This window comes from Arachis ipaensis, chromosome B06 (genome assembly GCF_000816755.2).
Source record: "Arachis ipaensis cultivar K30076 chromosome B06, Araip1.1, whole genome shotgun sequence".
Taxonomy (NCBI): domain Eukaryota; kingdom Viridiplantae; phylum Streptophyta; class Magnoliopsida; order Fabales; family Fabaceae; genus Arachis; species Arachis ipaensis.
This window is the reverse complement of record NC_029790.2, coordinates 118,118,590-118,128,474: the sequence shown is the minus strand read 5'-3', so window position 1 is coordinate 118,128,474 and position 9,885 is coordinate 118,118,590. Positions and strand designations below refer to the sequence as shown.

The window sequence follows — 9,885 nt, the reverse complement described above, 5'->3', positions numbered from 1 at the left end:
AACACATATAGGTAGACAGGCCAGCAAAATTTGTCATAATTGCTTCAAATGGCCTTTGGGACTTTTTGTCCAATGAAGAAGCGACGAGAATCGTCAAAATTCATCCGAAAGAGGGGATTGCACGTATACTGATTCGAGAGGCATAAAAGGTGTTAGCGAGAATTAATTCTTACGTATACATCAATATTCGAAACGATACAAATAATCGAATGGAATATTTCAAATAATAAGAAAGATAAATCGTTTATTTTAAATAAGAGGAAAGATGCACCATTTATCACGTTAACACGTTTATTTTGAAATCACGTTAACACATTCATAAGTGTATCGTTAAACTTTTAAACTGCCCACTATTAGATTGATTCTTAATAGGTATCATCCAACCAATCAAACCACCTCTTAAATTGTCCACTAAATAACACGGTTATTTAAATTATATTTCAAATTTTTAATTATTTTGGTAATTATTATATTTATTTAATTTTTAAAAATAAAAAAACCGTCGAAAATATCACCTACACACGATGGGAAAATAATTTTATTTTGTTTGCATTTTCTATATGTACTTTTAAGAATTTTATTAGTTATGGTATTAAACAATTAAAAAATAGAAGTAGTCATAAAAGAATGTAAAATCAAATTTAAATGGTAAATTAAATGAAATTATTTAAGTAGTACAAAAAAAACTAAGAAAATTAAATGAAACTATCACATAGTCCTTTCACTATCACAAACAAACATTGGGTTAAAAAAGAAAATTAAAAACTAAGAGAAAATTTAAACTTTGAAAGAGCTTTTAAGAAAGTATATATATTTTCATCATATGAAATACTAAAACTATATAGTTTGATTATGAACATAAAAAAGTGGAGACAGTAAACAAAAATTCAATTACAAATTTACAATGTAACGAACAACTTTAAAAAATTTTATTCTCAAAGAAACTTCCATCTCATAGGATCAGTTTTAAACAATTGAAAAGAATGATTCAATTTCTAACCACCCTGGTTTGTGTTTTTATCCTTTTCCGTGGTTAGTGGCCACCCATCAAAGAATTATATTGTTCTCTATCCTAAAAATGAGACTATAAAGATGATCATTAATCACTCTTATAAAGTATGGCCCTTTTGTTTGCAGTGAGTTTGATTGCATAGAAATTAATTAATCTCGTCCCTAAAAGATACATCCTTTAGCATCACCGTCTAAGACACATTTTAAAATTACAAAATCAAATAAACCTAACAAACAAAAAACACTGAAATTGGAGAAGAGTATTTAATAAGGGTAACTCGCCAATGACATCTTCCATACTACCAGTGTTTGCATCTGAAGCTAATCGAAAGCATCACGCACCCCCTTGATCTGCTGGTTCTTCGGCCTTTGAGCCCTTGGAAGCTTCACTAAATTGAAGTCCAGTGGGTAGTATACTTGTTCAACACCTTCACCTCTCCCATCTTCTCTTCTTTTTGTGTTTAATTATGTTTCAGCCACTAAAACAACTACAAATATTTAAATTTGAAATTAATAATTTAAGTAAAGAACGAAAAATAAAAATAAAATCCTCAATGACATGTAATAATTTAATAATTTTTCAAACAAATAAAATGAAATATAATCTTCTTTATTTTTGTATTTTCTAATTATAATCACCTTTCCTTTTCATCACTTATAAAACTCATACATATTCAAAGATTTTGCAATTTGTATTGTAGCAGTCAATTTATGTAAATTTGTTAAAAAAATATACATGTACAACTAAATTTTTAAAAAGAAAAAATAGATTTCATTCCATAAAAAAATCAAAGATATATTTGAGTCGAATATAGCAAGAAAACAGAGAAAACATTCCTTTTAAATGAGCTTTGAATTTTAATATTTTTAAATTTGTCTACAAAATCCTTAAACAATCTCTAAAAAGACTGCTACTATTATGTCTTTACTCTTTATATATAGGCTTAATCTTATGTCATCGGATGAAAAAAAAAAATACAAGGAGACATTGAGCTTTGACTTTAAAGAAAACAATCCCACAAAAAAATGACAATAATAAATTTACTAGTTACCATAACAAAAACCTACTATAAAACAATTTTCTTGAAAAACTTGCACTATTAAAAGAACTCAAAAGTCAAATAAATACACAAGAAATAAAATTTTTATAAGTCATTTTAAATTCTTTTTGTATAAAACACACTTTCAAAATAAGTGGAAACTCATTAAAAAAATTTATGCAATAGATTAATTTTTCAATATACCAATTTAGTAAGTGTAATACTAGTAGTAAGTACCTCGAATGTAGGAATCCCAATAATTGAAGTTAATGTAGCCTTGAGAGTGAGTTCTGAAACAGCATCATCTTCAGAAGAGAACTTTGTGTCATCTTCCTTTTTGAAATTACCATATTGAATTAGTATTTCTTTTATTAGAATTTATCTATTTGACACAAAAGATTCAAACATGAAATAAATAATTTAATTGAAGAAGGAAAGAGAGAAGAATAAAATCCTCAATGATTGGGTGTAGGAAAGTTTTAGAATTTAAAATCAGGAGTGCGTAAAACAATAATATATTGAAGATTTAAATTTGGACTAACATTTGAAGAGTCACTAGCCAACTTTCACTTGCTTCCCCTTCTTTTTCTGCCTTGACTGAATGTTTTCTTTTTTTGCAAGAAGACGTGCAATTGAAGAAGCAACTAAACTCAGAACCAAACACTGATTAAATTGGTTTATTCAAATTATATTAAAAAAGCAGATAGTAATTTATGTTATAAGTATTGGCCAATTTTAATTACTGATCCAATAAAGGTATAAACCAATATGAAAAAGAAGAAAAAAGGAGTTCCAATGAACAACTAACTGCTATGGTCAAGATAAAGGCATTTTCTGCTTTAATTTTAGTCAGCAATCTATCACTTGAATTATGGTAATGCAATAGTTATTTTTAAATAAAAAAGACTAAATCTTTCTTCAACTTTTGTAATTGAAGAAAAGAAAATAAAAATTATCAAGTGAGGGAAAAGACCTTGAGAGAAAAAAATAGTTATTTTAAAAAATTAAATCTAAAAATAAATTAGTCAGCATCGTCACGACCCATCATATCTGAACCTACAAAAAAAAATTAATAATGCTAATAATAAATCCCTCAAAAATTAAACTAAAACAAAAATTAAACAAAAATTGTGAGGAAAAAGACTTTGAGGAACATCTTCGGTGTAATTTTAAACTCTGATTTCAAATAGAAAAATTGCGCTCAAAATTTGGTGTTCAAATCCTAATTTGAAAGGAAAGATCACGCTCAAAATGCTTCAGAAGTTAGCATTCCGTTTTCTTCAGCTAAATGGTAATTTTGGGATTGCTGTGAAATTGACTCCCTTCAAACCCACTGGACAAAGGGCTCCGTAATTTTAAAATCGTCCTTTTACCTAAATCCTAAAATTCTAGACCAAATTATCCTTAAAAAATTATAAAATTAAAACAAAGGAAAAAAAAAAAACAGAACGGATGTTAAGAGAGAAAAAGAGAACTACGAGGAAGGGAAGAAGAAGAAGGGGAAATGGAAGAAGAAGAAGGGGGAAGAGAAAGGTGGCGATGACGCCGGTGAAGGAGGACGGACGTCGCACGCCGCGTCACCGTTTCTGCTCCTGTGTCAGTGTTCGACGTCGACACCAGCAGATCGGTGAGGGAGGACGTCCGCCGCGTCGCCGTTTCTACTCCTCCTCTTCGCTCCCTCGCTGGTCATCGCTGTTCCCGTGGCTCACCGTTCGCCACTGCTATTCGTTGTTTCTGGATAATTCGATTATTATCGGATCCCGTCCCTCCAAGGAGGCGTGAGTCGGTCTTCAAGTTTGAGTTTGGGCTATTTCGTGGTTGGTGACTTGATGTCACCGCCGTATGGACTACGCTTGGTACTTGGGCCTAGGTCGGCGCAAGATTCTCTAGGGGGTTGCACTCTCCTCGAAGATTTCCAATGGGTTCTGGTTGCCCGCCGACCCGAAAGTCATTGGCTTCTTTCAGCAGCAAATTCCTACAGACGGCGCCAATGTTCAGGACTGACTTGGAATGACGGGATCTGTGACCTGGTGCATTTGGCTGGTTGTGGCGGCTGTCCGGGTCGTTGAACAAATGAGAATGAGATATATAAAAACACTTCGACGTCCAAGTCAGAATGGGTCTAAGAGGTTGAGTTTAGGATTATCTATCACATATCTTGGGAGAGTTGAAGACTCTCTTATATATGTGTTTCTTATCGGATCTTCTTAAATTAGAAATATACGATGCGTATATGGAATTTAATGTAAGAGAGAAAATTCTTGTAGACTCAAAATCGATTCTGGATCCTAGGTCGAACAAAGTGAGGTAGGCCTAAAGATTGGCTCTTTATTGGGCCGCCATCCTGGGATCCCAGTCCATAACAATTACCCACTAAATATTATATCCAACTCCATGTATAAAACACTGCTCATTTTCTTTAAATTTTGAAATTTGTATATTTTAATGAAGACCACTTTGTATTCTACAAATTTTTTAGTGTAAAAAATAACAAAAGAATCTAAACATTTCATATACAAATTTCACCATTATAATACACTTGTAAACTCATACTAACTACCATTTCTTCTTTCTTTCACCTTACAAATTCACTATCTCTTCTTTTTTAAAACTACCTTTTTAACAGCCATAGTGAGACTTGAGGCCAGAAAAGTATCGGCATTCAATTTGTTTTTATATTCATTTTTTTTAAATCGTAAAAAAATTCACAACCTGCAAAATATTAAAAACAAAATTTTTGTAACTAATGAAATATAAAAAAAATTCTTTTCATAAACTGCGAAATGTAAAACAAATAAAAAAATAAATTATTTTTCTTAACCTATAAAATATAAAAAAGATTTTTGCAACCTGCATGGACTCTATGGGCTGCTAAGAGGAGATTCTTGTTTTTGGTATCCATATTTAAATTTTTTGGCCCATTTCCATTTTAAACAACTTAACAACAGGCTTTTTCCCATAAAAAACACATACATAAAAAAGAAATAATAAATATGAAGAAAAAGAACATGGAAGGTGTAGAGACTACTCTGCTTTAGAACTTTAATTTGGTGACAGCAAGAAAGAATCGACCCCATATGCGTACTATGTTTCGTACATCGTACAACCTACTTCATTTTTTTTTCCTGTGTCACGAAATGAATTAATTTAATTAACTTAAATAAGTTTTTAATCCACATCAATATGTAATAGAGTAATCTAATGCTGAAAATTAAAATATACAACTTTAGAATTTTATTCGATCAAAATTAAAATCAACATTTTAGAGGAAGGGAGAAGGGAGAGCACATTCCCACATATGATACATATCCACAGCTTTTGAATTGAGACTCACAAATCAAAATTAAACAAGTAGAGGAATAAAAAGCCACTTTTTCTTTTCTTTTGTAATATTATTTCAACTTCGTTATGCATTGATCCTACATATATATATATCCTATCCTATACTACAAATAAAACAAAACTCTTCCAAAAGCTATACTAACTATAGTGTTATTTTGCAAACTCAAACATATAGTTAATTACTCAAATATGAAGTCCTTAATTGAACTAGCATACATAGTTGAAAGTGAACTACAACAACAACAACAATAATCAATTTAATTTTATATATATTAGATGAAACTGAACTTATGAGTAACACATAGCTAGCTATCCCTTTATATAAATTGGTGAACTTAATTTAACTGCTATAATAACTAACGTATTAATTCAGATCTATATATAAAAAAACTCTCAAGTGTGTCAAGTTGAAAGTTGAAACTAGAGTCGAATTTGATTTATCATGAATTGCAGTGCATGAATAAAGAGGGGCAGAATGGGAAATAGAGGAAGAATGGAATAGAAGAGGGACGATGTAATTAGTAATGAGCAGATAAGGACAAAGAAGTTGCATTGAGGCATGTGTGTGTAAGGTGTGAAAAGAGAGTAATGGAGTTAGGCGTTAGCATTGCAGAGATTTCATGGGTAGGGGGAGTGGGAGTGGGAGTGGGAGTGGTGTAGTGAATATTTGTTTGTCGCTCACACACTGACAGCGAGGCAATACCGTTACAAAGAAAAAATGAAAAGAGATTTCATGGGAGCAATTCACAAAGATTAGCATGCACATTGCATATTGCATAGTGCCACCCATATCAAATGCAATCATCCTCTCAGTAAATAAAGCACCTAACCACATACAAACTATCCTCATTATAGCATATATCATATCTCTCATCGCAATAATTCCCTCCTTTTTTTGGTGACATCATTCCCTCCAATTATATATTATATATATTATGGGCCTGCTACACATACAAGCAAAGAGGCCCTACAAGTTTTACAAGTTTCCAACCCACACTTCATTCACACGCGCACTCATCTCTCTTTGAATGTAACGTAAACTACACGCGCCCCACTCAACGGTTGCTCTTCGCAAAATAGCGCTCCTTAATGACGCACTCTTCCACTTCTCCAAGCCCTTCAAAGAAAACACAAACCCTCCGTTTTCGAGCAACATTCCAAACTGCAGAGATAGGACTCGTCGCGAAGATTAGAACTCTCAATCAACACAATATAGAACTCTCGATCAACAATCTCCAGAAAAAACGAAGTTATAATACTCAAGGTACGTTACGTTACTATTTTACTCATATTGTATATTTTCCACATTTCAAAAACGAAGAACTAGGTTTTACTATTCTTCTACGTTCTTCTAAGTTTTACTGTTCTTCTTGTTCTAGGTCTCATTTTATAGTTTTTAATGTTCTACTTGTTCTAGGTTTTATTGTTATTCTTGCTTCTAGGTTATTCTGTTCTTCTTAGTTGTTCTAGGTGTTACTGTTCTTGTTGTTCTAGTTCTTCTGGTAACTGATTTTTGGGAGTATATTGCGTGATTTGGTGGGTGTATATTGAGTATTTTGTTGGGTGTATATAGCATAATTTGTTGGGTGTATATTTCTGAACTGATATACTGTAATATAGTCAACAGTTGCAACTGTTCTAATATTTGCTTGTCCATGGGTGTATATTGCTTGACCTTGTATATTAATCCATGTTTGAGTGATATCTGACTGATATCTATGGGTGTATCTTACTGATATCTATGGGTGTATTTTTCATTTCAGAAAAAATGGCAAGCAGAAACCAAGCTGAAAAAAATGTAAGAACAAATATATGTCTTAGATGAAATCAGTTTTATATAATAGAAATATATCTGACTATAATTTTGCTTTGTTTACAGCAAATCAAAGACCTTAAGTGTGCAACACATTTGTTAAGTGAGAAATTCAGAAACATGAGCGAGGAGAAGAAAACAATTGTTAGAGATTTGGGATTTGGTGGCCTGATGCACATCCCGCCGCTAAGGGTGCATCACCAAATTGTCAGATAGATTCTAAGGATATTGACACTGATTAATATAAATGTTATATAGTCCTGTAACAAATTGAACACATGCTGTAAAAATTTTCCAATTATAATCCAGTTTATTGTAAAATTTTTTTCAATAATTAAACTCTCTCTGCTGTATTCAAAATGTATGAATTACAGGTACTATAATATGAAGGAAAACATCAAACCAAATATACACCCATAACCTGCCATTTTTTACACCCAAAGAAAGTTGAATATACACCGAAAAATCTATCCCCCTGATGCTTTATCCCTAAAACCCTGAACCCTAAACACTTAAAACCTAAACCTTAACCCCTAACCTGTAAACCCTAATACCTAAACCGTAAATCCTAAAACCCTAAACCCTAATACCTAAAACCCTTAAACCGTTGTAAAAAAAAAATAAACAGTATTTTATAACATAAAAACAAGATTCTAAAGTATATATATGTATATATATGTAAAATGTGAAATACAAAAAAATTCAGAAATACACCCAAAAGAACACTGCTTTTACACCCAAAAGAATGCATGCTCTCGCTCCTTTGTGTGCTTCTCATCCCTGCCCAGAAGTGGTGATCCAGATAAATTGGAATCCATATATGACGGTCTTCATAGAGATCTGCAGAATACACCCAAACACAGATTATAAATACACCCGAAAAAAATTAAATTTACACCTCTGCTGCAGATTTTAAACAAACATTACCTGAAAGCCACTTGTTGTCCACAAGACCAAAATTCAGCAGAAAATCATTCCAATTCCTATCAAATAAGTCTTTAAGCACACCCACGCTTCTCGCACTTCTCTCGTAATGTAATTCCTCACATCCTGAGGTTGAATCATCCATTATCTTCAAAACGAGTTCAAACTTTGATTTCAGAAACCAGAAAATCAAAAAGAAAACGAAGCTGGAGTTACAGAGAGAGGAACTAACGTCAATGACGAAAAACAAACCAGTGAAGAAGGAGAAGAAAAGAACGATCGAAAAAGCAGGGGAAGACGCGCGAAAAGAACGAGCAAATTTGGAAAGAAGAAGATATATAGCGCGTGTAAGGGACGTAGCACTTGCAGCGTGTTTTGGGGGGTTAGGTGTTAATTGACTTGTAATGCTTACAAGCCCTAATCGCTTGTATGTAGAGCTTTTCCGATATATTATACCTACTTTGCATTCTTATTTTACTTTTATTTTAGGATAAAGTATATTTATTTTTCTGTGATTTTTTATAAAAACATATTAGTATTTAATTTATTTAATTTTATGCTTGACATTTTTTATTTTTATCAAAATTACTCTAAACATTAATTTCAATAAAACGTTAAAAAGAATTTTACAAAAAATACTTTCTCAACTTGGTTAGGACTTAGGACGACGAAAAAGTTAGAATTGTTGCAGCTAAAGTGTACGAGCAAGTTTGAGGGGTTCTGTTGACTTTTCAAGGTCAGTCTGAGTTCTCCGAAAGATTATAAAAAATAAAAATGCATTAAGTACGAATATTCATCTTATTTATAACAACACCCATTACAAATATTATTAACAAATGAGTCTTTATCCTATACACATGCATAAACAAAACAGTTTATACTTAATTATATTTTAACAAAGACCCTAATTAATAATTATCTCTAATAATTTAATTATTTAGATTATGACAATAATTAGTTAAAATTGCTATCTATTCTATTATAAGTATAGTTTATACATTAAACCAAAAATTATAATTTATATTTGCATATAAGTTAAAACAATTAATCAAATCATCCACAAACTAACCTCTTTTAATTTAAATGGAGTAGAGAGTTGGAACGACATTGCGATGGGTCGTACTCCTATGCTTGCGTGAGAGCTCGACCTGGACCCCAACTTGAATCCAGTCATGTAGAGCTTGGCTCCAAAGCAACTTTCGTAGGGATTTATGATGGCCACAATGGTCCCGAAGTGGCTTTGCATGCTTAATTATGAGAATCTTTTTGATCATTTAATTGGTAAATAAGTGATTATTTATTTTTATTTGGTTTCTATTTTTGTATTTTCTATCTTGTTTTTGGGGTGATTTTATTTTTTGAGCAGATAACATTTTAACGGAGCAAAAAATGGATGAAGAGAAGATCACTCAAGCAGTAGATGCCACGAAAAACCATTTTATAGCGCTTTCAAGGGAGGATATAACCCAAAAGTTTGTCACTGTTGGATCATGTTGCTTGATTGTTTTAATATACAGGGACCTACTTTATGTTAAAAATCTTGGTGACGGAAAATGCGTTCTTGGACGTAAGTATGGTAGCACATTTGTTACGGACCAAGTTAACGATGTTGATAATCTTCAAGATGAACCTGCATGATTTCATAAGCTCTCGATTTAGTGTGTTTTCGTATTCCAGGACCAATGAGTGTGCCTTACCTTACTGCTTAAGTGCAAAGCCCAACACAGACAGGTAGACTCCTTAGCAGGCCAGCAA

At 32.1% G+C, this 9,885-nt stretch overlaps 1 long non-coding RNA gene across 1 annotated transcript; it reads left to right on the top strand.

Moving 5' to 3' along the window:
* Positions 951 to 8,500, top strand: LOC110264141. The gene is made up of 3 exons (XR_002349872.1): positions 951 to 1,116; positions 6,855 to 6,856; positions 8,491 to 8,500. It is a non-coding gene; the product is annotated as an uncharacterized LOC110264141 (long non-coding RNA).